The 27,570-nt window shown below is 39.4% G+C and overlaps 1 protein-coding gene and 1 pseudogene across 6 annotated transcripts in view; one reads left to right on the forward strand and one right to left on the reverse strand.

The window, feature by feature from the left end:
* OSBPL8 (oxysterol binding protein like 8) overlaps positions 1–27,570 on the reverse strand; it is a 222,126-nt gene that overhangs the window by 153,622 nt on the left and 40,934 nt on the right. The gene's annotated exons all lie outside the window — the stretch shown is intronic.
* LOC112634212 lies at positions 24,785–25,202 on the forward strand (annotated as a pseudogene). The gene has a single exon (XR_003121742.1). The product of XR_003121742.1 is annotated as a 60S ribosomal protein L35 pseudogene (transcript).

A 27,570-nucleotide genomic window follows, 5' to 3' on the forward strand; every position in this document is an offset into this window, starting at 1 on the left:
AGTAGAGATGGGGTTTCACCATGCTGGCCAGGCTGGTCTCGAACTCCTGACCTCAGGTGATCCACCCGCCTCAACCTCCCAAAGTGTTGGGATTACAGGCATGAGCCACCGTGCGCGGCCCTGGCTAATATTTTTAAATTGTGTAGAGATGGGGTGTCACTTTGTTGCTCAGGCTGGTCTTGAACTCCTGGCCTCAGTCCTCTCACTTCAGCCTCTCAAAGTGCTGGGATTACAGATATGAGCCACCACGCCTGGCCCCATCCTTCATTTTTAATAGACAGCATGAATATTGAGGTTTTAATACCCTTAAGTGTTTGTATCTGATAAAAGAGACTCAGTTATGTACATTTCAGTGATATGTTCCCATATTCCACTATACATGAACTAAGTAAGGAAATACTTTTATCAATTTTTTTTTAACTAAAGGGAGACAGATGTTGCAGTATATCTGTACAGCTTAGGGATCACCAAACTTTTTTTTTTTTTTTTTTTTTGTAAAGGGCCACACAGCAAACAGATTTTACTTTTGACTTTGCAGATGATAGGATTTCTCGTGTAACTACTTCACTGTGATGTTGTAGCATCAAAGCAATCATAGAAAATGAATAAACAAAATGAGCCTGATAAACTGTATTTACAAAAATAGGAGTAGGGCATAGTTTGGTAATTCCTGGTGTAGTGTTTCAGGTTAATACCACATGTGTAAATAGCACATCTGTAAGCATAATAAAGCAATCTTTCCTAGTGACCCCAAAACTTGCCCTCACAGTTTTTCTCCTTTGTTTAGCTCCACTTAGACCTACACCTAAACCCTAAAAGTAGCTTCTTTGCTCAGCATGTGTCTCACTACTAACTTTATCACTTTCTGAAGCAGTATGTTCCCTGTATGTTTTAATATTAGCTTCTTCTGAATTCTTCTCTATGTGGTTGTTTTTATCCTTCTTCTGTCCAAACAACTTTTTCAGACTTTTGGTGCCCTTAAAGCCTAGGCAGCCTGTGTAAGGGCTTAAGTGCGTAAGGTCCTTTCGTACTGTACCTTTGTAACTCGAGGCAAAAGAAATATAGCTAAGACAGGAGTTTCTTTTGATGCTCCAATAACAGAAAAGACTCTTACGTAACACTTCTCTCCATAACTTGTACAAGCAGCAGTGTGTTAGGATTGGGCATTTTTATATCAAAAATATTAACTAAGGAGCACACGAATTTACATAGATTGTTTTTGTTGAACACCTTCAACAAAAAACACTTTTCAACACAAAACAAGTATTTTTGTGTGAACACTTTCCTTATCATTCAATTTTAAGGATATGGATGCATTTTCAGTGGCTGGCATGTGATAAATGCCCAATAAATGTTTGTTAGCCAATGAATGGCATATAGATATTCTCAGGCAAATGATTTTTTAAAAATCAGTATTTGGGCTAGACACGGTGGTTCACACCTGTAACCCTGGCACTTTGGGAGGCCCAGGCGGGCGGATCACCTGAGGTCATAAGTTCGAGACCAACCTGGCCAATATGGGGAAACCCTGTCAACGTATATAAAGAGGAGGTCACACAATGTCAGGAAACCGGCTCTGATTCCTGATTCTGGTCCTTTTTACAACCAATATTTTAAAAAATCAAAAACTGTACATAACAGTATTAATTTAGGGTTTGCCTTGAAACTATGGATGCAACACCTAAGCAATGACTGATTAGAGCTGAGCAGCAGCCATCCACTTCACAAGGTGCAAGCACTCACCTTTTACACCATGTTTGCATCTGTACTTTCACTGTTTCACTCATTTTTGCTACCTGTCCAGGTTGTGTAAGTATTTGAGTCCTGACAACTGATTTAAAGTATCTATATAAGAATCCTTTCTAAAACAAAGAAACGTACAAATGCTTTGAACACAGAAATTTTAAAAGCTCTCATTTGAATTTCTTCTCTATCAGCTACCATCCTTTCTGTAACTAAGTTTTCTACCTATGCTTTTGAGCTAATCCCTCTGGCACTTAATGGTAATAAAAGCCTTCCCACTTTTTTTTTTTTTTTTTTTTTTTGGAGACAGGGTCACCCAGAATAGAGTGCAGTGGTGCCATCACAGCTCACTGCAGCCTTGATTTCCCAGGCTCAGGTGATCATCTCACCTCAACCTCCAGATTGGCTGGGACTACAGGCACACACCACCATGCCCAACTAGGTTTATTGCTTTTGGTCTTTTATAGAGATGAAGTTTTGCCGTTGTGATGATTAACACTGAGTGTTAACTTGATTGGATTGAGGGATGCGAAGTACTTATCTTGGGTGTTTCTGTGAGGGTGTTGCCAAAGGAGATTAACATTTCAGTCAGTGGGCTAGGAAAGGCCTTAATCTGGTGGGCACAATTGAATCAGCTGCCATCGAAGGCAGGCAGGCAGGCAGAAAAACGTGAAAGGGGAGACTGGCCTAGCCTCCCAGCCTACATCTTTCTCCAGTGCTGGATGCTTCCTGCCCTCAAACATTGGACTCCAAGTTCTTCAGATCTGAGACTCGGGCTGGGCTCTCCATGCTCCTCAGCCTGCAGACAGCCTATTGTGGGACCTTGTGATCATGTAAGTTAATACTTTATAAACTCATATATATCTGTATATCTATCTATCTATATCCTATTAGTTCTCTCCCTCTAGAGAACCTGTATTAGGATGCCATGTATTAAGCCATGTTGCCCAGGCTGGTCTCGAATCCCTATGCTCAAGCGATCCTTCCACCTCGACCTCCCAAAGAGCTGGGATTACAGGCATGAACCAAAGTGCCCAGCCCAGTAAAAGCCTTTACTCCAATATCAATAATTTGTCAGCCAGGTGCAGTGGCACATGCCTGTAATCCTAGCACTTTGGGAGGCTGAGGTGGGCAGATCACCTGAGGTCAGGAGTTTGAGACCAGCCTGGCCAAAATGTTGAAACCCCGTCTCCACTAAAAATACAAACATTAGCCAGGCGTGATGGCTAATCCCTGCTATAATCCCAGCTGCTCGGGAGGCTGAAGTAGGAGAATCACTTGGACCCAGGAGCGGAGGTTGCAGCGGGCAGAAATAACGCCACTGCACTCCAGCCTGGGTGGCAAAGCGAGACTCCATCTCAAAAAAAAAGAATTTGTCCTGTTAGCTCTTCCATTGCCCATAATGCTCAAGTTTCCCTTGCTCTCAATAAGGCCCTTTTCTGTCCTAGTTGCCTTAAAGCTACCCTCCGATGATCCTTTACCTGCTCTGGAAGATTTCTTAAGAATGTTCAAGCATTCATTTTCTCTATCTTTGCCCCTGCCTTCATGCCTACATATTATATCAGTTCTATACCTAGGTTAATCTAGAAGAGATCATGTCAACTTAATATCAAAAACTTCAGCTATTCTTATTAAAGATTTAAGTCCAAATCTTGCCTTGGCATTGGAGGGTAACAATCATTTTGCTTATACTTGCCTTTCTCAGTTATTATTTGCTTTCTCTGACCCTTTGTGTCAGCCAAATTATTTGCTATTCCGCATATATACCAGTGCCTTCATAGATCCTATTCTTATGCCTTCATATTTCCCTGCCTTTGCCTGCATTCTTCCTTCTAGAGAATATTTCTTTTGCAAAACCAAACCCAACCCACCCAATGAAGTCCGAGTTATATATTACCTTCTTCATGAAGCCTTCCTTGATTTCCCCTAACTGGAAGTATTCTCTTGATTCGTTAACTTCCAAAGTTCATATATCACTTAATACTACTTACTTTAAGTTTTTAAAATTTGTTTATATAAAGTATAAAATGAATATGTTGTAATCCATGATTTTTAAAAATATAATCTTATAAGGAAGATAGGAACATATGCAAATTTTATAGTTTATTGCCCTGAATGAGTAGAGCCCATCAATTTTAAAGTACAAATCTTCCTTCAAGGACTACACGCTGAAAAATTTAAAGAATTTCCTTCTTTTTTCTTTTTTCTTACGACCAGGGTAAGAGAAAAAAAGAATTTCTTAGAAGTATAGATGGTAGAAACAAGCCTCTGCTTTTACAGGTGATCATAAAAACTGATTACCCAGGGACCATATATATGTTTGGAACCATGTTTCATTCAGTCCTCACAACGTTTGGCAAAGTCATTCTGTTAATGTTTGAATTTACTGACGTATAAGCAATTCAGTTACTACTGTGTACTTAGCCACTCCAAAAATGCCCCTTTATCTGCCAGGCCCTTGTAGGCATTTGAGTTTGTGACAGCAACTTTGGTTAATAAACTTATAAAATGTTAGGTGATTTGTAATTATTTATTGAGTAACTATATGTGGGTGTATCTTTACACACACACACACACAGATACATATACATAAGTGTGTGTGTTTATAATACCTTTGGGTGCTTTATTAATGTTTTCTTAGATTTAAATCCCAATTTATAATTAAAATAAATGTAGTGCCTTCCTTAACCTTCATTATCTGGAAATATGGATTCCTTCCTAATACAATTTTCACGTAAATGAATCTGGCATTTTTTTTTTTTTTTTTTTTTGAGACGGAGTCTCGCTGTGTCGCCCAGGCTGGAGTGCAGTGGCGCGATCTCGGCTCACTGCAAGCTCCGCCTCCCGGGTTCGCGCCATTCTCCCGCCTCAGCCTCCGAGTAGCTGGGACTACAGGCGCCCGCCACCACGCCCGGCTAGTTTTTTGTATTTTTAGTAGAGACGGGGTTTCACCATGTTAGCCAGGATGGTCTCGATCTCCTGACCTTGTGATCCACCCGCCTCGGCCTCCCAAAGTGCTGGGATTACAGGCTTGAGCCACCGCGCCCGGCCTGAATCTGGCATTTTTTAACAGATAAGCTGGGGGTCAGCAAACTATAGCACACAATCTAAGAATGGTTTTTACGTTTTTAAAGGGCTATAAAGAAGGAAAATAGAAACGAGAGGGGAGAGAAGAAAAGGAGAATGCGTGACAGAGACAATATGTAGTCCACAAAGTCTGAAATATTTACTACCTGGGCCTTTACAGTGAAGATATTTGTGTTCCATGTGAATACTCACCAACAGGTGATCTTAGCAGAGAGGTATTTTAATGATCAAGTAAATAGGAGAGCCCATTCTGTGATACTAGTAGGCCTCTTTCTCCAGTCACTTCTGTCATTCCACAATGGGCTCATGAACAAAGTAGCCATGGTGACAGGGATGGAGGTTATGCATGGCTCAGCAACATGGACTTCCACTCACCAAAGCTGACCTGGCTAGAGCCACTGCTGAGTGCCCAACTGACCAGCGGTAGAGATCAACACCAAGTCCCAAATACAGCACCACTGTGCAGGGTCATTAGCTAGTTGCCCAGTGGCGGGTAGATTATGCTGAGCTGCTTCCATCGTGGAAGGGGCAGCATTTTGTTCCTACCTGAATAAATTTCTCTTCCCTGCATGCAATGCTTCTGCCTGAACTAACATCCATAGACTTAGAGTGCCTTATCTACCATCATAGTAACACATACAGCATTGCTTTGGAAGAAGAAACTCATTTCACAGCAACTGTAGTACAGCAATGAATCCACCACGCTCAGGGAATCCACTGGCCTTACCATGTTCCCCAACATCATGAAGTAACTGGTTTGACAGAATAGCAGGGTGGCATTCTGAAAACTCAATTACAGCTTCAGTGAGGGAGCAATTCATACAGGCTGCAGCATGGATCGCCAGAAGGTTGTATATGCTCTGGGTCAACATGCAACATATAGTGCATTTTCTCCTATAGTCAAGGTTCATGGCTCTGAGAATGAGAGGGAGAAATGGAAGTGACATCATCCACTATTACTGCTATTGATCCACTAATAAAATTTTGCATCCTGTCCCCATAACCTTGTGCTTTGCAAGTCTGGAAGTCTTACTCCAAAGAGAGGAATGCCTCCACTAGTAGACACAGCAATGATTCCACTTAACTCGAAGTTAAGACTGCCATCTGGCCACTTTAAGGTCCTCATGCCTCTGAATCAGCAGGCAAAGACGGGGGGGTTACTAGACTGGGTGAGGTGAGTGATCCTAATTACCATGGAGAAATTAGATTGCTATTCTACAACAGAGGTACGGGAAAGTATGTCTGAAATACAGGAGCTACGATGGGATATCTCTTAGTACTGCATGTTCGGTGATTAAAGTCAATAGAAAATCACAACAATCCAATCTAGATAGGACTAGTAATTGCCTAGACTCTTCAGGAATGAAACTTTGGATCATCCTACCAGGTCAAAAGTCATGACCAGCTGAGGTACTTGCTGAAGGGAAATGAATACAGAAGGGATAGTGGAAGAAGGCAGTTACAAATACCTGCCACAATTACGTAATCAGTTACAGACACAAAAATTGTAATTTTTGGGATTATTACTTCCTTATTCTTTTATGAATATGTTTGTGTATCAAATCTTTGTTTTCTTTCCTCTCTTACTGCTTTATAAGATATACTGACTTTATTTCATAGCATTTAAGTATTGTTAACTCTACATTATAGTATTTAAGTTACAGAATAACAAAAATGAACATCACCCAAGGACTTTACATTCTCTTCGGGGAAAAAGTTAGTACATTTTACGAAAAACAGTTGTACCACTGGGTGGAAGCATGACCTTGTTATTGTCTTTGTTTGGAGATAAACTATTGTATTAATTTTCTACGGTTGCCATAATAAAATACGACAAACTGGATGGCTTAAACAACAGAACATTATTTCCTCATAGGTCTAGAGGCTAGAGGTCCAAGATCAAGGTCTCAGCACGTTTAGTTTCTTCAGAGGCCTTTCTCCTTAGCTTGTAGATGGCCATTTTCTCCCAGAGATTTCACATGGTCTTCCTTCTGTACATGTCTGTATCCAAATTTCCTCTTCTTACAAGGACACCTGTCATACTGAACTAGGGCCCACCCTAGTACCCTCATTTTAACTTAACTATCTCATTAAAGACTCTGTCTCCAAATACTGTCACATTCTGAAGTGCTGGAAGGTCAAACTTCAATATGAATTTTAAGGGGATACAATTCAGCTTATAACAAGTATGTTTTTAAAGAGATATGGTGGGTGCCAATGTAACAAGGGGTAGACTATAATGGTTCATTTTATGTGTAAATTTGGCTAAGCCATGAGACTCAGTTGTTTGGTTAATGACCAGTATAGATGTTGCTCTGAAGACTTTTTTTTTTTTTTTTTTTAGATGTGTTTAACATTTAGATCAGTAGACTTTGAGTAAAGCAGGTTACCCTCAATATGTGGGTGGATCTCATTCAACCACTTAAAGGCAAAAAAAAAAAAGAAAAGAAAAGAAAAAAGAAAAAAACCTGAGGTCCTCAAAAGAAAAAGAAATTCTGCTTCCAGACTGCCTTCAGAGTCAAGACTGCAACATTAGCAATATGGTAGTTTTCCAGCCTGTTGACCTACCCTGCAAATGTCATACTTGCTAGTCCCCATTTTGTGTGCATGTCTGTATGTCTCCACATACTGTGGGTACTGTTTTTCTAGAGAACCCTGACTAATCCAATATATATGTATATATCCATATCTTATCAATATAGGTATAAATAAATTTATTTTATCATTAATTCTGTGTTCTCCTCTGTATCATAGAAGCTAAAGCATGGAAATTACATTTTGCAAATGTCTTTGCCTTGGGGATTGTAGATGTGACTGACATTCAGCCAATGCAATGCATTTTCACAGTATTTGGAAGGTGGAAGAGAGATATAAACCAGACCATTCTTCTTCTCCCGGTGAAACTGCTTTTGCAAAAATTTTAACAGTGAGAAAATTATGACAGTGAAAGAGATCTGACCTAACCAACTCCATCTTGCCTTTAGCCTCCAAACTGCCTTTGGTCATTCCTGGGCATGGGCCAAGCTAACTTTGGGAGAAATTTAGTTTATAAATTATGATAGCCCTTTCCAAAAGTAAACTGCCTTTGTAAAACTAATGAAAGGTCACAAGGTTAGGAGTAGGAGTGGCCTGAATAAGATGCCAGCCACTGTTCCAGAGGTCACAAAATTTGCAACTTCCTCAACTACTCCTGTAATAACATTATTATAGAACTTAAGATTGGCTTTTTGAGATGTCTTTTCAGGCTTTTGCATTTCTGGTGACTGGGTGGCCTCACCTGGATCTTCTTTCGTGGCTCTCACCCAGGCGTGGACTGAGCACATGAGGACTATTTTTCCATACCGCGTGACTGCACTCCCCAACCAATCACAGCATTCCCCATTCCCTAGCGTCCTGCACACCAAATTATTCTTGAAAAACCCTAGCCTCCAATAAAGGAGGCTGATCTGAGTAATAATAAAACTCCAGTCTCTCATTTAACCAGATCTGTGTATATTAAATATTTTCTCTTTTGCAATTTCCCTGTGTTGATAAATTGGGTTCATCTGGGCAGTTGGCAAGAAGAACCCATTGGGCAATTACAATGGCGGTAAGCTTTGACAGACATGAGGCTTTACAGTGATCACTAAGTACTCCGCTGCCAGCTACCCATGTTAGTACCAACAGGCAGGTACAATGATCAGCAGCAATGACTAACCTGAAAGCTAGGAATAGCCATTCATATCCATGCCTCCAGCTTTTCCAATAAATTTATCACCATCTAATTCCCCTTATTAATTTTCTTTTTGCTTGAAGTACCAGTAGTAATTTATTTTCCTCGATGAACCTGACCTGATAATTTTTTAAAATTAATTAAAATATATTGTGTATTATAATAGATACTAGAATAAAAAATAGGAAGGGAGGAGTTGTCTGACATGTCACAAAAACAAGGTAAAATTTTAGATTGGATTGCCTAGAAAGGACTTTAGGCTTCACCGAAATGACTCTGAGTCAAGATCTCAGTAACATCAGGGGGTGAGCAATCCAAATGACTAGAAGGCCCTTCCAAGCAGAAAAGGAATCAGCAAGCACAAAGACTCTGAAGCAGGACCAAGTGGTGTATCTAAAGAATAGCAAAGAAACTACTGTGGCAAGTGGAATAGGGAACAAAGTGAGCAAAGAGAACAGAAAGGTAACTAAGCTACAAATCACAGAGAGCCTCAAAGAACAGAAGGACTTTAATTTTTTACTCTGAATGAAATGGGAAGCTACTACTGAAAGGAAAGCTGAGAAATGATAGGATTTTACTTAAGTAGGATCATTTGGGCTGCTAATTGAGAAGAGATTACAAAGTAGAACACTATCACTATAATGCAGGCAACAGACAATGATGGCGTGCACCAGAAGAGCAGTAGGAGATGTGATGAATAATGCCAAATTCTTTCTATACTTTGAATATGAAGCCAAAAGATTTTATTGATGAATCAGATATAAGGTATACATTTTTTAAAAAAGAGAGGCAGGAACTTAAGCAGGGTTTGTGCCCAAAGCAACTGAGAAAATGAAGAGGTCATTTAGCAGGAATGCAATATATTGTGGGAAGACTTGGAGAAGAAAGGGATGGATATCAGGAGCTCCTTTTGGACTTGCTCACTTTGGGATGCCAGTAGACATGTGAATACAGATATCAAGGAAGCAGCTGAACATGCAGATGTGAGGCTGAGGGGGAGAGGTCAGGCCAAAAAATGTAAACTAGGAGTTAGCATATGGATCGAATTTAAAACCATAACATTGAATGAGATAATTTTGGAAATCTTTGTAGACAGAAAAGAACCCAAGATCAGAGCCCTGAGGTGCCCCAATATTAAATGATCAATATTCATAAAATGAATGAATTAATAAATCCTTATTTTTTGTTTTCAACTTTCTGAATTACTCTATCTATGTAAAAAGAGAATTACTCTGTATGAAAAACAAAGAAGACACACACAAAATAAAAATTATAAAATCACTAAGTAAAAAAGGAAGCAAGATGATAAAAGGTAAAATTAATGATAAATGCCCTAAATTCCTCACCTTTGATAACAGTTAAGAAACACTGTTAATAACAAAAAATCCTGGAAGGGGAAGGTGGTTGGGGGCTTAAAGTATAAGCACACCAATCTCTTCATCCTTTAGAGGGCAAAGTCAAAAACATTTAAATGATAATAAATCTGAGAATAGGGAAGCATTTTTAAAAAGCTAACACAGTAATTAAAGGCAAACTTAATGGCAGTAGGCTCTAAGGAATAGGCTTTGAGAGAAGAAAGGTAGTCTTCTCTGCTGTTTTAAGCATTTTAAACAGTGTATATTGCTTCTGTATATTTTTTAAAAGTTGAATAACTTTTTCGTAAAAGAATACGGCGTTTGACAACCATATCGACTCATTTCTCAAAACTGCTAAGCTAAAGCCAGGCCTGCATCCTAATTTAAATATAATTACTGGTTGAATTCAAAGTATAAAGAAGACAATGTTCTCTCTATTGTTCCTTTTGTTATCAGTACTCTAGAAGCTGGGGAACTGGTAGCTCACTGTCTATACTTCCCTAACAAAGTTCCTAGAGAAAGTAATTTTTATAAAAATTATTCTCTATTTGGGATTTATAAATAGTTATTTCAGTCACAGGGAAAAGGAAGGAGCAGCTACTAGGCAAGGCTAATGGCTTCAATACATGTCTAATCATAACAATCTTATAATAATGATTGAATATTGAATATTCAATTATTCAGTAATGAATAATGGCTTTCTCTTATGGCAACAAGTTGTATATGATAAATTTGTGACTTCCTATCTCCCAGGATGTCCCAGGAGTTTCTCTGTTTTATTACACTCATACGTAACAAAAAAAGGATTCTCAAAGGCAAAAATGTGCCAGGTGTGATGGCTCACACCTGTTATCCCAGCAGTTTGGGAGCCCTAGGCAGGTGAATCACCTGAGGTCAAGAGTTTGAGACCAGCCTGGCCAACACGGTGAAACCCCGCCTCTACCAAAAATACAAAGAAACTTAGCTGGGGGTGGTGGTGCATGCCTATAATCCCAGCCACTCAGGCGGCTGAGGCAGGAGAAATCACTTGAACCCAGGAGGCAGAGGTTGCAGTAAGCCAAGATCATGCCATTGCTCTCCAGCCTGGGCAACAGAGCAAGACTCCATCTCAAAAAAAAGGCAAAAATGCAGAGCCATGAATACACTACACTTTTAAAGCAGAGTATTACTGGAAGATGGCTGGGCGCAGTGGCTCATGCCTGTAATCCCAGCACTTTGGGAGGCTGAGGCGGGCAGATCACCTGAGATCAGGAGTTTGAGACCAGCCTGACCAACATGGTGAAACCTCGTCTCTATTAAAAATACAAAAATTAGCTGGGCATGGTGGCGGGTGCCTGTAATCCCAGTTACTCGCGAGGTTGAGGCAGGAGAATCACTTGAACCCGGGAGGCGGAGGTTGCAGTGAGCTGAGACCACGCCGTTGCAGTCCAGCCTGGGCAACAGAGCAAGACCCCATCTCAAAAAAAAGAAGATTACTGGAAGATAACACTATATTCACATCACTTACCTTAATTTCACTCTGCAATTTTGACTAAAAAAAGAAGTCAGATTGTAAATAAGAACAAACTGGTTTAGCTAGATGAACTAATCTATACTACAGTAGTCATCAGCCATACCACATAAGGATGTTACAGACAAGGACAGACTGCATGTTATGACAGTCGTCCCATTAAGATTTACTATGAAGCTGAAAATTTCCCATTGCCTAGTGACATCATAGCCATGGTAAATGTCAGTGGCGTCTGAACCAGAGCGACTCCATCTTGAATAGGGACTGGGTAAAATAAGGCTGAGACCTACTGGGCTGCATTCCCAGGAGGTGAGGCATTCTAAGTCACAGAATGAGATAGGAGGTCTGCACAAGATATAGGTGATAAAGACCTTGCAGATAAAACAGGTTGTGATAAAAGCAGCTGGCCAAATCCCACCAAAACCAAGATGGCAATGAAAATAACCTCTGGTCATCCTCACTGTTTATTATATGCTAATTAGGGTATAATGTATTAGCATACTAAAGATATTCTCACCAGTGCCTGACAGTTTACAAATGCCATGGCAACATCAGCAAATTACCCTATATGATCCAAAAAGGGAGGAACCCTCAGTTCTGGGAATTGCCCATCCCTTTCCCAGAAAACTCATTAATAATCCACCCCCTGTTTCACATATATTCAAGAAGTAACAATAAGTATAAGCAGATAAGCAGCCCATGCCGCTGCTCTGCCTATGGAATAGCCATTCTTTATGCCTTTACTTTCTTAATACACTTGCTTTCACTTTACTTTATGAATTCACCTCAAATTCTTTCTTGTGTGAGATCTAAGAACCCTCTCTTGGGGTCTGAATCCAGACCCCTTTCCAAAAACAGGTCACAGTGCAAAGCAGTACCTTTTCTATGCTCAGTCATGTTTAGACACAGAAATACTATTGTATTACAATTACCTACAATATTCTGTGTAGTAAAACATGTTGTACAGATTTGTAGCCTAGGACCAATGGGCTATAGCATATAGCCTAGGTGTGTAGTGTAGGCTATACCACCTAGGTTTGTGTATTAATAAGTACACTCTATGATACTCACATGACAAAACTGCCTAATGATACATTTCACAAATGTATGCCTGTTGTTAAGTGACCCATAACTGTATCTACAGTAGATTAAATCCTGAAAGAAAATCTAATATAATGAGAGATTATATACAAGTGACAGTTTCCAAATATCAAGCTAGTACCAACATCCTATTCATACGTACTTTGAAAGAAAAAAAATCTAAGTGAACTGTTTGATTAAAGCAGTCTATTCCAAATGGCTTTCATCAAATATTTCAAAATGGTACAGTACATATGCTTCCTATAGTATACTAGTGTTCTGGCACCTACGAGTTATGTTAACATTTCTTCCATTCTAATATTACTACTATAATAGTAAGAAAAATAGAAAAAAAAATAATGATGACAGCAAACATGATGGACAAGAAGGAAGTGGATTAGTGGTATGCGGTGCAAGCTATCCCACTGTGTACAACTTTAGGAAGACGGATGAGGAAAACATGCAAGGTGGGGGGGGACAAAAGAAACAAAGTAAACTAATAATATCAACTATCAGAGAGAAGGGGAAAAAGCATAGTAAGTTACCTAAAAACATAAAGGCAAAAGGAGAGCAAAAAATCTAGACAACTCCCTTTATCTTGATTACTCTGGAGCACAAAGGTAAGTAGATGTTCCCAAAAACACTGCCTCTTTCCAAAAAACTTCATAAAAAGCCACTTTTTTCATAGACATTAAATACATACTATTGTGCTGATAGGTGTCTATTTCAAATTCATTATAATTTAGTTTCTATTTATTTAATGACTGCCTAACAGCACATTAAAGCCCAATAAATTACTTAAATTCTGAACTACAAGGGTGTCCAAATACTTTTTCTATCTCCAGATCTGGCAAATCTTATGAAAAACTTAGAACAGAGGTAGTGTTTTAGAGATATATATGTATATACCAATCATCCAACCCAGTGACAAGTTACCAATAAAATGCACAAAGAAAAACGTACTAAAGGTTTTCTTGATCTATTGTTTTATAAATACCTACTACTTATGTAATGAGTCCAGGCAAAACTAAATCATCAGCATTTTGCCCCGAGGAAACCAGAATACTAACATAAGTTCAATTAAAAAAAAAGAAATCATTACTGCCAAAATTGTCAAGGTACAAAAGAAAGTTCATTTCCCATTATCTCTGAACCAACCACTGATAAAATTTATGGCTTATAGACCTTAATACCTATTATTGCTTCACTGTCAGTTATACGTCCTTTGTAGGGCTCAAAACACATTCATCAAATATTATTTATGGCCGGGTGCAGTGGCTCACACCTGCAATCCCAGCACTTTGGGAGGCCGAGGCGAGCAGATCACCTGAGGTTGGGAGTTCGAGACCAGCCTGACCAACATGGAGAAAGCCCATATCTACTAAAAAATGCAAAAATTAGCCGGGTATGGTGGCGCATGCCTGTAATCCCAGTTACTCGGGAGGCTGAAGCAGGAGAATCACTTGAACCTGGAAGCTAGAGGTTGTGGTGAGCTGAGATCACGCCATTACACTCCAGCCTGGGCAACAAGAGCAAAACCCCATCTCAAAAATAATAAATAAGTAAAAATAATAAAAAATATATACATTTACCTCTTGCCCTACAAGACGCACTGTTTCAAATTCTGAACATACAGAAAACAAACATCACTGCTGTCCTCAAGGAACTTAGTATACAGCCAAGAGAAAATGAAGTAAACTGATTAGTATAATATACAATGTAATGTCCCTTAAACAAAGGTATGTACATGATGTTACCTAAACCAGTACATAGGGATATTAAATCCAGACTTCTGAGGGTGGTAGAGTGAGAGTCAAAACATTTAGGCAGATTGGGCATTTAGGTTGATTCCATGTCTTTGCCATTATGAGCAGCGCTTCAAAGAACTTTTGCATGCATGTGTCTTTATGGTAGAGTGATTTATATTCCCCTGGGTATATACCCAGTAATGGGACTGCTGGGTCAAATGGTAATCCTGCTTTTAGCGCTTTGAGGAATCGCCATACTGCTTTCCACATGGCTGAACTAATTTACACTCCCACCAACAGTGTATAAGTGTTCCCTTTTCTCTGCAACCTCAGCACCTGTTATTTTTTGACCTTTTAATAAGAGCCATTCTGACTGGTGTGAGATGATTTTGATTTGCATTTCTCTAATGATCAGTGATATCAAGCTTTTTTTCACATGCTTGTGGGCCACAGGTATGTCTTCTTTTGAAAAGTGTCTGTTCATGTCTTTTGCTCACTTTTTAATGGGGTTGTTTTTCTCTTGTAAATTTATTTAAGTTCCTTATAGATGCTGGATATTAGACCTTTGTCAAGTGTATAGTTAGCAAATATTTTCTCCCATTCTACAGGTTGCCTGTTTACTTTGCTGACAGTTTCTTTTGCTGTGCAGAAGCTCTTAAGCTTAATTAGATCCCACTTGTCAAGTTTTGCTTTTGCTGCGATTGCTTTTGATGTCTCTGTCATAAAATGTTTGCCCATTCTTATGTTCTGGATGGTATTACCTAGGTTGTCTGCCAGGGTTTATAGTTTTCGGTTTTACATTTAAGTCTTTAACTCACCTTGAGTTCATTTTTATATGTGGTGTAAGGGGTCCAGCTCCAATCTTCTGCATATGGCTAGCCAGTTATCCCAGCATCATTTAACTGGTTAGATTTATTTTAGGTTTGCTAGTACATGTGAAGGTTTGTTACATAGATAAACACATGTCATGGGGGTTCGTTGTACATATTATTACATCACCCAGGTATTAAGTTCAGTACCCAATAGTTATCTTTTCTGCCTCTCTACCTCATATAACCCTCCCCACTCAAGCAGACCTCAGTGTCTGTTGTTTCCTTCTTTGTGTTCACAAGTTCTTATCCTTTAACTCCATCATATAAGGGAGAACATGCAGTACCTGGCTTTCTGTTCCTGTTCCTTTAGTTTGCTAAAGAAGATAGCCTCCAGTTCCATCCATGTTCTCACAAAAGACATGATCTAGTTCTTTTTTATGGCTGTACAATACTCCATGGTGTATATGTACCACATTTTCCTTTTCTCAGTCTGTCATTGATGAGCATTTAGGTTGATTCCATATCTTTGCTATCATGAACAGTCCAGCACAATTTATTGAATATAGTCTTTTTGCCATTGCTTGTTTTTGTCAGCTTTGTCGAAGACCAGATGGTTGTAGGTATGCAGCCTTATTTCTGAGCTCTCTATTCTGTTCCATTGGTCTATGTGTCTGTTTTTCTACAGGTACCATACTGTTTTTGTTACTGTAACCCTGCAGCATAGTTTGAAGTCAAGTCAGGTAACGTGATGCCTCCAGCTTTGTTCTTTTTGCTTAGGATAGCTTTGGCTGCTGGGCTCTTTTTTGGTTCCACATGTATTTTAAAATAGTTTTTTCTAGTTCTGTGAAGAATACTGATAGTAGTTTGATAGAAACAGCAATGAATCTGTAAATTGCTTTGGGCAGTACAGCCATTTCAATGATACTGATTCTTCCTATCCCTGAACATGGGAGGTTTTTCCATTTGTTTGCATCTTCTCTGATTTCTTAGAGCAGTGTTTTATAATTCTGACTACATAGATCTTTCACCTCCCTAGTTAGCTATATTCCTAGGTATCTTTTCTCTTTTTGTGGCAATTGTGAATGACACTGCCTTCCTGATGTAGCTCTTGGCTTGGCTGTTTTTGGTGTATAGGAATGCCAGTGATATTTATACATTGATTTTGCATCCTTAAACTTGGCTGAAGTTGTTTATCAGCTGAAGAAGCTTTTGGGTCAAGGTTACAGGGTTTTCTAGATATAGAATCATGTTGACTGTTAACAAAGATAGTTTGACTTCCGCTCTTCCTATTTGGATTCCCTTTATTTCTTTCTCTTGCCTTCCTTCTCATTGCTCTGGCTAAGACTTCCAATACTATGTTGAAAAGGAGTGGTGAGAGAGATGGGCATCTTTGTCTTGTTCTGGTTTTCAAGAGGAATGCTTCCAGCTTTTGCCCATTCAATATAATGTTGACTGTGGGTTTGTCACAGATGGCTCTTATTATTTTCAGGAATATTCCTTCAATATCTAGCTTATTGAGAGTTTTTAACATGAATGGGGTGTCAAATCTTACCGAAAGCCTTTTCTGCAACTATTGAAATAATCATGTGGTTTTTGTCTTTAGTTCTGTTTATGTGATGAATCACATTTATTGATTTGCATATATTGAGTCAATCTTGCATCCTGGACTTGAAGCCTTCTCGATGGTGGTGAATTGGCTTTTTGATGTGCTGTTGGATTCAGTTTGTAAGTATATTGCACAGAATTTTTACATCAATGTTCATCAAGGATACTGGCCTGAAGTTTTCTTTTTTGTTGTGTCTCTACTAGGTTTTGCTTACAGGATGATGCTAGCATCGTAGAACGAGCTGGGGAGGCGTCCCTCCTCCTCAATTTTTTGGAGTAGTTTCAGTAAGAATAATACCAACTCTTCTTTGTACATCTGGTAGAATTCAGCTGTGAATCCATCAGGTTCTGGGCTTTTTATCGTTGGTAGGCTATTTATTACTGACTGAATTTTGGAGCTTGTTATGGGTCTATTCAGGGAATCAATTTCTTCCTGGTTCAGTCTTGGGAGGGTGCATGTGTCCAGAAATTTATCCATCTCTTCTAGGTTTTCTAGTTTGTGTGCACAGAGGTATTCATAGTAATTTCTGGTGGTTATTTTTATCTCTGTGGGGTCAGTGGTAACATTCTTTTTCATCATTTCTAATTGTGTTTATTTGGATATTCTCTCTTTCCTTATTAGTCTAGCTAGTGATTTATTTTATTAATTTTTTCAGAAAACCAACTCCTGGACTCATTCGTCTTTTGAAGGGTTTTTGTGTCTCAATTTCCTTCGGTTTAGCTCTGATTTTGGTTATTTTTGTCTCCTGCTAGCTTTGGGGTTGATTTGTTCTTGCTTCTCTAATTTTGTCAATTGTAGTGTTAAGTTGTTAATTTGATACCTTTCTAACTTTGCAATGTGGGCATTCAGTGCTATGAATTTTCCTCTTGACACTGGCTTAGCTGGCGTCCCAGAGATTCTTATATGTTGTACTTTTGTTCTCATCAGTTTCAAAGAACTTACTGCTTTTCACCTTAATTTCATTACCTACCCAGGAAGTCATTCAGTAGCATGCTGTTTAATTTCCATGTAATTGCATGGTTTTGAGAATTTTCTTAGTCTTGACTTCTATTTGTATTGCACTGTGGTCCAAGAGTGTGTTTGGTATGATTTTGGTTCATTTGCATTTGCTGAGGATTGTTTTATATCCAATTATGTGATTGCTTTTGGAGTACGTTCCATGTGGAGATGAGAAGAATGTACATTCTGTTGTTTTAAGGTGCAAAGTTCTATAGAGGCCTATCAGATCCATTTGATCTAATGTTGAGTTCAGGTCCTGAGTATCTTTAATTTTCTGCCTTGATGACTTGTCTAATACTGTCAGTGGAGTGTTGAAGTCTCCCACTATTATTGTGTGGGAGTTTACGTCTTTTTGTAGGTCTCTAAAAACTTGCTTGATAAATCTGGGTGCTCCTGTGTTGGGTGCATATATATTTAGGATAGTTAGGTTTTGCTCGATTGAACCCTTTACTAGTAATGCCCTTCTTTAATTTTTTTTTTTTAATCTTCGTTGGTTTGAAGTCTGTTTTGTCTGAAATTAGGATTCTAAGACCTGGGCTTCTTGTTTTATTTATTTATTTGGTTTTCTGTTTGTTTGGTGGATTCTCCTCCATCCCTTTATTTTGAGCCTATGGGTGTCATTACGTGTGAGGTGAGTCTCTTGAATATAGCATACCACTGGGTCTTGCTTTTTTATCCAGTTTGTTGCTCTGTGCCTTTTAAGTGGGGCATTTAACCTGTTTAGATTGAAGGTTAGTATTAATATGTGTGGATCTGATCCTGTCATTTTGTTGTTAGCTGGTTATTATGTTGGCTTGTTTCTGTGGTTGTCTTATAGCGTCACTAGTCTGTGTGTTTAAGAGTGTTTTTGAATTAGCTGGTAGTGGTCTTTCCTTTCTATATTGAGCGCTCTTTTCAAGATCTCTCATAAGGTAGGCCTGATGGTTAACGAACACCCTCAACATTTGCTTGTCTGAAAAGGATCTTTTTTCTTTTTTTTTTTTTTTTTTGAGACAGAGTCTTACTCTTTCATCCAGGCTGGAATGCAGTGGCATGAACTTGGCTCACTGCAACCTCCACTCCTGGGTTCAAGTGATTCTCCTGCCTCAGCCTCCTGAGTAGCTGGAACTACAGCTGCCTGCCACCACAGCCAGCTAATCTTTTTTTTTTTTTTTTTTTTTTTTTTTGTAATTTTAGTAGAGACAGGTTTCACCATATTGGCCAGGCTGGTCTTGAACTCCTGACCTTGTGATCTACCCACCTCAGCCTCCTAAAGTGCTGGGATTACAGGAGTGAGCCAGCTAGAAATGAAATTCTTTGTTGAAGAATTTTTTCTTTAAGAATGTTGTAGGCCCTCCTCAATCTCTTCTGGCTTGTAGGTTTCAGCTGAGAGATCTGCTGTTAGCCTGATGGGGTTGCCTTTGCAGGTGACCTACCTTTAACATTTTTTCTTTCGTTTCAATCTTGGAAAACCTGATGATTATGCATCTTGGGGATGATGTTCTTGTGTAGAGTCTTTCAGGAGTTCTCTGCATTTCCTGAATTTGACTGTTGGCCTCTCTAGCAAAGCTAGGGAAGTTTTCATGGATAATATCCTGAAATATGTTCTCTAAGTCATATGCTTTCTCTCCCTCCCTTTCAAAGATGCCAATGATTCATAGATTTAGTCTCTTTACATAATCCCATACTTCTCGGAGGTTTTGTTCATTCCTTTTTATTCTTTTTTATTTCTGTCTATCTTATTTCAGATAGCCAGTCTTCAAGATCTGAGATTCTTTCCTCAGTATGGTTTATTCTGTTGTTAGTACTTGTGATTGCACTGTAAAATTCTTATATTGTGTTATTCAGCTCTGTCAAATTAATTAGGTTCTTTTTTATACCAGCAATTTTGTCCTTCAATTCCTGTATTGTTTTATTGTGATTCTTAGTTTCCTTGGATTGGATTTTTCTGTACACCTGAATCTCAATGATATTCATTCCTATCCATGTTCTGAATTCTACTTCTGTCATTTCAGACAGTTCAGCCTCATTAAGAATTCTTGTTGCAGAAGTGGCACAGTCACTTGCAGGACACTCTGGCCATTTGAGTTACTGGAGTTCTTGTGTTGGTTCTTTCTCATCTCTGCATATGGGTGTTCCTTTAACTGCAGTGTAGATTAAGTAGTCAATAGACTTCTCTTTGGACATTTTCACAGGGTCAAGGCTTTGTGCAGGATCTTTATTTTATAGAAGCTGATTTCTTGTCTTTGGTTTCAGAGAGGGTACGTCAGAGAGGTATTTTTGGTGTTGAAGTTCTGGGGTGTGATCCAGCAGGTGGCACTTAGGTGTACTGATCAGTTGGCAGACTCTTACTCAGATGGGTGGCTCCACAATTTCCTCACAATTGCAGTCATGCTCCCTCTCAATGCTCTGAAAGCATAGGTTCCTCCTCCCTTGAGTGTTGGCTGTAGATTGCAGCTTTGCACTCCTGGGCTGCCCACTGCAGTTCTCGGGTGACCTCAGTGTTTATGTTCCTTCCTCAACAAATTCCCTGAGCGGGGGAGGTTCCCCTCCCTCTGTGTCACTTCTGGGTGGGCCTTCATCCTGTCTTGCTTTTCTCCATTCTCCATGGGTAGAGTTTTTTCCTTGATTAGTCTTGATGCATGTACTTGAATGATTCAACTATTTACTCACCCCTTCCATTCCTCCCTGTGAGAGCCACACATATTAGCTGCTTCTAGTCAGCCATCTTGGTGACCACCCCCCAACAATGTGTTTTACAATTAAGAAATATACTTCTAAATAATCTATGGATTGAAGAAGTAATCACAGTGGCAATCAACAAAATCAAAATTTTAGTGAAATGATAATGAAATACTGTAAGAACTGAGGTAAGCAAAGAAAATGCATAGCTACAAAAGACAGGAAAATCAAACAGCTAATCATTCATTTCAAAAAATCTGAAACAGCAGTGGAGAAGTTCAGGACTGCCACCCCAAAATACACTGCTATGGAACATTGATTATTTTGAGCTAAAGGTACTCTGACCTTCCTTTTTCTTCCTGAAAGCAGGAGATGAAACTCTCATGTGAAAAGTGCCCTCCTTGTGCCAGAGGAAAGACATTTTTAACACCAGTGATGAAAAATCAAGACCAAGAGAAATCTGTATACATAAACCTTAATAAACTAACCTTACCTTCCTAGCTTCTTCTCCACAATTAACTGTTCTAGTTGAAACTCCATATTCTTGTTACATTTTCACAATCTAATGCTCTTTGTCCTTCCTAGTATTATAAATATTCAGCTCTAACTGCTTTTTTGTGTCTTTGTTTTTCTGGCATAAGACAGACGTTATAACCAGAGAAAAGCATATGACCCTAGGAGGGTGGAGAAAACTTTGCTTCCCTAAAGCAGCAAACCCCAAAAAAGTAAAAGAAAGGAAACAAAGAGTAGTAATAAATGTCAAAGAACACTAAAACACAAAAGAGAAAATGCCAAAAGTTAGTTCTTTGAAAAGAATGCAATTAATGAATACCAAGTGAGATTTAACAAAGAAAAAAACAGATAGCATAAATAACCAATAATATAGTTGATGAAGAAAACATAACAAATCCTCTGACCATTAAAAATATCCTAAAAGCGAATTACAAACAACTCAATACCAATAAACTTGAACATTTACTAGAAAAGTTTTAGTAAAATCCAACTTACTGAGAAATCCTAGAAAAATCCAACATGGAAACTTCCACAAGAAACAAAATCAGAATAGTCCTACTGGATACATAATTTAAAACCTTCCAAAGAATAAAATTACTGTCCTAGATTATTATACCTTATTAGTGAATTTTACCCAACAGTGGGGGCAGGGGGGCGGGAGACACATAGAAATTTTTTTTTTTTTTTTTGAGACAGAGCCTTGCTCTGTTTCCCAGGCTGGAGTGCAGTGGTGCGATTTCGGGTCACTGCAAGTTCCGTCTCCCGGGTTCACATCATCCTCCTGCCCCAGCCTCCCGAGTAGCTGGGACTACAGGTGCCTGCCACCACGCCTGGGTAATTTTTTGTATTTTTAGTAGAGACGGGGTTTCACCATGTTAATCAGATGGCCTCCATCTCCTGACCTCATCATGATCCACCTGCCTCAGCCTCCCAAAGTGCTGGGATTACAAGCGTAAGTGAGCCACCACACCCAGTCCAGAAATTTGTTTAACTCTTATTTTAAGTTCAGGGGTACATGTGCAGGTTAGTTATACAGGAAAACTCATGTCACAAAGGTTTGTTGTATAGATTATTTTGTCATTCTAGTATTAAGTCTAGTACCCATTACTTATTACTCCTGATCCTCTTCTTCCTCATACCCTCCACCCTCTGGTAGGCCCCAGTGTCTGTTGTTCCCCTCTATGTGTCCATGGACACATAGAAATCTTACACAGATTTTTCTAGGAAAGTGAAAAGTACAGAACATTAACTGAGTAGTATATAACTGTGATATAAAACTAGACAAGGACATTTGAAGACAGAGAAATTACAATTCATTGCTGAAAGTCAATCCTAAACAGAATAGATGAAGACCAAATCTGGTGACATATAAAACAGAGCACCATCATATCAGGTTTGGTTTATCCATTCAAAAAAATATATATTAATCGATATAACTGAGTACATTTAATAAAGAAGTTTATATGTTCATTGTAATAGACAACGAAAACACATTTCATACAACTTATACCCACTTATGATAAAAACTCTTAGCAAACTGAATAGAAGGAAATCTCTCTAATCAAAACCTACAGAACACATCACTCAGTGGTGAAATGGTCAAAGTTTTCTCTTTGTGACAAGGTATCCTATTAATATTTCCATTCAACCTCATACAAGAGATCTTAGCCAGTGTGATACAGTAAGAAAAAATAAAAACTATAAGGATTAAAAATGGAGGTGGGAAGCTATCTATATCTACAGATAATGTAATTTTACATAAAATATCCAAAAGGATATGCAGATTATTAGAATTAATAAGTGTGAATAGCAAGATTACTGCATATAAAGGTCAATATACAAAAATCAACCACATGCATATGCAATGGTTCATGTAATCCCAGCACTTAGGGAAGCAGAGGCAGCAGGACCACTTGAGCCCAGGAGTTTGAGACCAGCCTAGGCAACACAGTGAGAAATCCTTCTCCACAAAAAGAAAAAAAAAAAAAATCAACAACACTCCTATGTATCAGTGACTGTCAGAAAATGATTTTTAAAAGATAAATTTATAATTACACAAAAAAAGTACCAAATACTTAGATATAAATCTAACAGAAATGTGAAAAACTTCTGCAAGACAAAAAGCTATAAAATATTAATTAAAAATTAAAGTTCTAAATAAATAGAGCAATATACTATGGTCTAGAATGAATTTTTTTAATGTCTATTTTTCTCAAATTAATTTATATATTCAGCAAAGTTAAAATCAAAATCTCAACAGACATTTTTGGTAACTAGATACATTGATTTTATAATTAAGACATAAATATAAATGTCCAGAGTATCTCTCAATAGATTTTGAAAAAGAAGCATAACATAGGAGGACTTTGTATAAAGCTACAGTAATGAAGATAGTATGATACAGACTAAATATATTCAAATATCAAAAGAACAAAGAGTCTAGAAACAAACCTACAATATGTATGAACACTTGAATTTATGAAGTAGTTAGCATAGATAATGGAAGAAAATAATGCTTTCAATAAACTAAGTCAATTAAGTATCCATATAAAAGGAAAAAAAAACAAAGTTCTACCTCACAGTATACACAGAAACCAAGTCCAGTTGGATTACATATCTAAACGTGAAAGGCAAAACACAACTTTAAAAGGATATAGGAGAATATCCAAATGACCCTGGAGTATGAAACGATTTCTTAAACAGAAAGCACTAACCGTTAAGAACAAAAACTGATAAGGAGATTGACTAATTAAAAGGGACTTCCATTTATCAAAAGACATCATAAAGCCAGTGAAAAAGCAAAGAGCAGTGTGGAAGAGAGTGGCCACAGTTATAACAGAAACATAACCAGATTATTTAAAATTCTTATATATCAGTAAGACATATGGTTTGGTTTTGGTTCTGATTTTGACTTGGCTTAAATTGCTTGACGAACAGGTGAGCCTTTAACAACACTTTGGTTTTAGTTTTTATTTTGATTTAGTGTGAATTAGATGAGTGAGTGACCTTTTACCCTTTCCTTCTTGTAGTGTGAATGTTGTTTTGTCTCAAGAGAAAAATAGGTCAGACACAAAGTAAGCCCACTCCGCTAGGAACTGTGTTAAAAAATTTCAAAAAGAAAAAAGGAAAGTCATCAAATTATCAAAACTTACTTTATTAAAGTGCATGTTACAGAACCTTAAGAAATGTTTTGCAGGAAATTATAGAGTTACGTTAATCCCTTAGAGGTGAAGATCTCTGTGTGAATTAGAACTGTCCTCTTTTGGTGTAGGATGGCCCACCGAAGGAACTATAGACCAGGAACAACTGGCCATGTATTTAAGGTGGTGACAGAGGTCGGAGGACAGCCAGTGTACCTAGATTAAATTCCTTTATATTGATTCATGGTTAAATATAGACAAAACCAGCATAAATTTAGCCCTGTTTAACAGCTTATTGCAAAAAAGCCAAAAGTAAAAGTAAGAGCAGCTTCACCAGCAGACACAGAGTTTAAAAAGGGAGTCCCAGAAACAGCAAGAGAAGCCAGTTTTGCAGGAGCCGCCAGAGATAATAGAAATTCTTTCTCCATATGTCCCAGCCTACCCTGCTTTAGCGAGGCCAACACCCCCTCAGAAACAAGATTCAGGAGCTAACACGCCCCAGGTCTCACCTCGAAGGGGAGGATCAGAGCCTCCAGAGGCCAAGGAAGAAAGTCAACATAGTCAAGTGCGCCGTCTCAGATCTGGTCTTGCTGGAGCTATGCAAATGCCTCTTAGGGAGACTCGAGGACTATATACTGATTCTCAGTAGCCTCAGGGTTAAATGGGGTGTAAAGCCAGAACGCTTTATAGAGTCTCTTATAAAACTGACTTAGGCTTTTGTCAGCTCCTTGAAGCATTCCTGGAATCTTTTTTTATATTACTTGCTTTTTTCTACCAACTCTTAGCCTCTGCAGAAGTGCTTCTCAGGCTGTGCAGCAATGGTCAAGATCAAAGCTGGAGATCTTCGCAGGAAGGAGGAGGAGGAGTTGCTGAAACAGCTGGACGACCTGAAGGTGGAACTGTCCCAGCTACGCGTCGCCAAAGTTACAGGCGGTGCGGCCTCCAAGCTCTCTAAGATAGGAGTCATCCGCAAATCCATCCCCCATGTTCTCACAGTTATTAACCAGACTCAGAAAGAAAACCTCAGGAAATTCTACAAGGGCAAGAAGTACAAGCCCCCGGACCTGCGGCCTAAGAAGACGCACGCCATGCGCCACCGGCTCAACAAGCATGAGGAGAACCTGAAGGCCAAGAAGCAGCAGCAGAAGGAGCGGCTGTACCCGCTGCGGCAGTACGCGGTCAAGGCCTGAGTGGCCCATTGTCAATAAAGCACAGCTGGTTGAGAAAAAAAAAAAAGTGCTTCTCGGTACCTCTGCAAACGCTGAAGCTGAGTTGCATTCTCTGGGTGTTCTTTTCCCCTTTTTCCTAGAGTTTAACAGGCTCTTTTCTTTATATAATTTTCCATGCGTAGACTAGTCAGCTGCCGGTGTAACTAGAGCAGGGCTTGTTGTCTCCTCAAGCTTCAGCCGTGCGTAGACTGTTCAGCCTCCGGAGTGACCAGAACAGGGCTGTTGTCCTCACCCAATAGAAAAAGTGAGGAAAAGACTTGAACAGGCTTTTCATAAAAGAGGATACTCACGTGGCCAATAAGCACATAAAACAGCTCTCTGAAACCATAGAGGTGCTAGTACAAACCCACGAAAATGACTGAAATTAACAAGACTTACAATACCAAGGTTAGTAAACATAGAAGAAGAATAAAAACTCACACAGTGATGTCTGGGAGTAGCAAGTTAGTACAATCACTTTGGGAAAACAATTTGGCCCACCAGGTCCTACCTCCAACACTGGAGATCACAATGTGGAGGGCACAAACATCTAAACCATATCATTCTGCTGGTGCCACAAATCTCATGTCCTACTCACACTGCAAAATACAATCATCCCTTCCCAAGTCTCCCAAAGTCTTAAGTCATGTCAACATCAACTCAATCAAAAGTCCAAAGTCTCATCCAAGACTCAAGTCAAATTCCTTCCACCTATGAGCCTGTAAAACCAAAACAAGTAACCTGATACATCAAAACAAGATACATTGGTGGTTCAGGTATTAATCGGCCAAAAGAAAGAGGCAACAGGCCACAAGCAAGTCCAAAACCCAGCAGGGCAGACGTTAAACCTTAAACTCCAATATAATCCTTGACTTCATGTCAGGCAACCTTGTGTGAGGGGTGGGCTCCCAAGGCCTTGGGCAGCTCCACCCCTGTGGCTTTGCAGGGTACAGCTCCCATGGCTGCTCTCACACGTTGGACCTGAGTGCCAGACCTGACTGCCTACAGTTTTTCTAGGCTCAGGGTACAAGTTAACAGTAGATCTACCATTCTGGGGTCTGGAGGGTGGTGGCCCACTTTCCATAGTTCCACTAGGCAGTGCCCTAGAGGGAACTCTGTGTGGGAACTCCAACCCCACATTTCCCCTCCACACTGCCCTAATAGAGGTTCTCTGTGAGGGCTCCACCCCTGAGGCAGGCTTTGCCTGGGCACCCAGGCTTTCTCATACATCCTCTGAAATCTAGGGGGAAGCTGCCAAGCATCCTTCATACTTGCCCTCTTAACACCACGTGGAAGCCACTAAAGCTTATGTCTTGCACCCTCCAGAGAAGCAGCCCAAGCTGTACCTGGGCCCCTTTGAGCCAAGACTGGGGCTGGAGCTGGAGCAGCTAGGATGTGGGAGGAGTGTCCTGATGCTGAGCAGGACAGTGGCACCCTGGGCCAGGTCCCTGAAATCATTCTTCCCTTCTAGGCCTCTGGGCCTGTGATGGGAGAGGCTGCTTCTAAGATCTCTGGAAAAGGCTTTCAAGGTCTTTTTCCCATTGTCTTAGATATTAGCACTTGGTTCCCTTTTGGTCATGCTAATCACTCTAGCAAGTGATTGCTCCACTGGCTGCTTGGATTCCTTCTCTATCACAGGGCCAAACTACAAATTTTCCAAATTTTTATGCTCTGCTACCCTTTTAAATAAGTTCCATCTTTAAGTCATTTCTTTGTTCCTGTACTTGATCACAGGCTGTTAGAAGCAGCCAAGCCATGCCTTGAATGCTGAGAAATATTTTCCACCAGATACCCTAAGTCATCACTCTTAAGTTCGACCTTCCACAGAACCCTAGGATTTGGCCACAATGCAGTCAAGCTCTTTGCTAGGGTGCAGAAGGGTGACCTTTACTCCAGTTCCCATCAAGTTCCTCATTTCCATCTGAGAACTCATCAGGCTAGTCTTCACTGTCCATATTTCTATCAGTATTTGGGTCACAACCGTTTATCCAGTCTCTAAGAAATTCCAAACTTTCCTTCGTCGTCTTGTCTTCTTCTGAGCCCACCAAACACTTCCAATCACAGCCCGTTACCCAGTTCCAAAGCTACTTCCACATCTTCAGGTATCTTTACAGCAACGCCCCACTCCTCAGTACCAATTTTTTGTATTAGACTGTTCTTGCAGTGCTATAAATACGTATCTGAATCTGGGTAATTTATAAAGAAAATATGTTTATTTTGGCTCATGGTTCCGCAGGCTGTACAGGAAGAATGGTGACCACATCTGCTTTTGGTGAGGGCCTCAGGAAGGTTACATCATGGGGAAGGCGAAGCGGAGCAGCCTATCACATGGTGAGTAAGGGAACGGGGTTAGAGGGAATGTCCCAGACTCTTTTAAACAACCAAATCTGCATGAA

Source organism: Theropithecus gelada, chromosome 11, assembly GCF_003255815.1.
Source record: "Theropithecus gelada isolate Dixy chromosome 11, Tgel_1.0, whole genome shotgun sequence".
Lineage (NCBI taxonomy): Eukaryota > Metazoa > Chordata > Mammalia > Primates > Cercopithecidae > Theropithecus > Theropithecus gelada.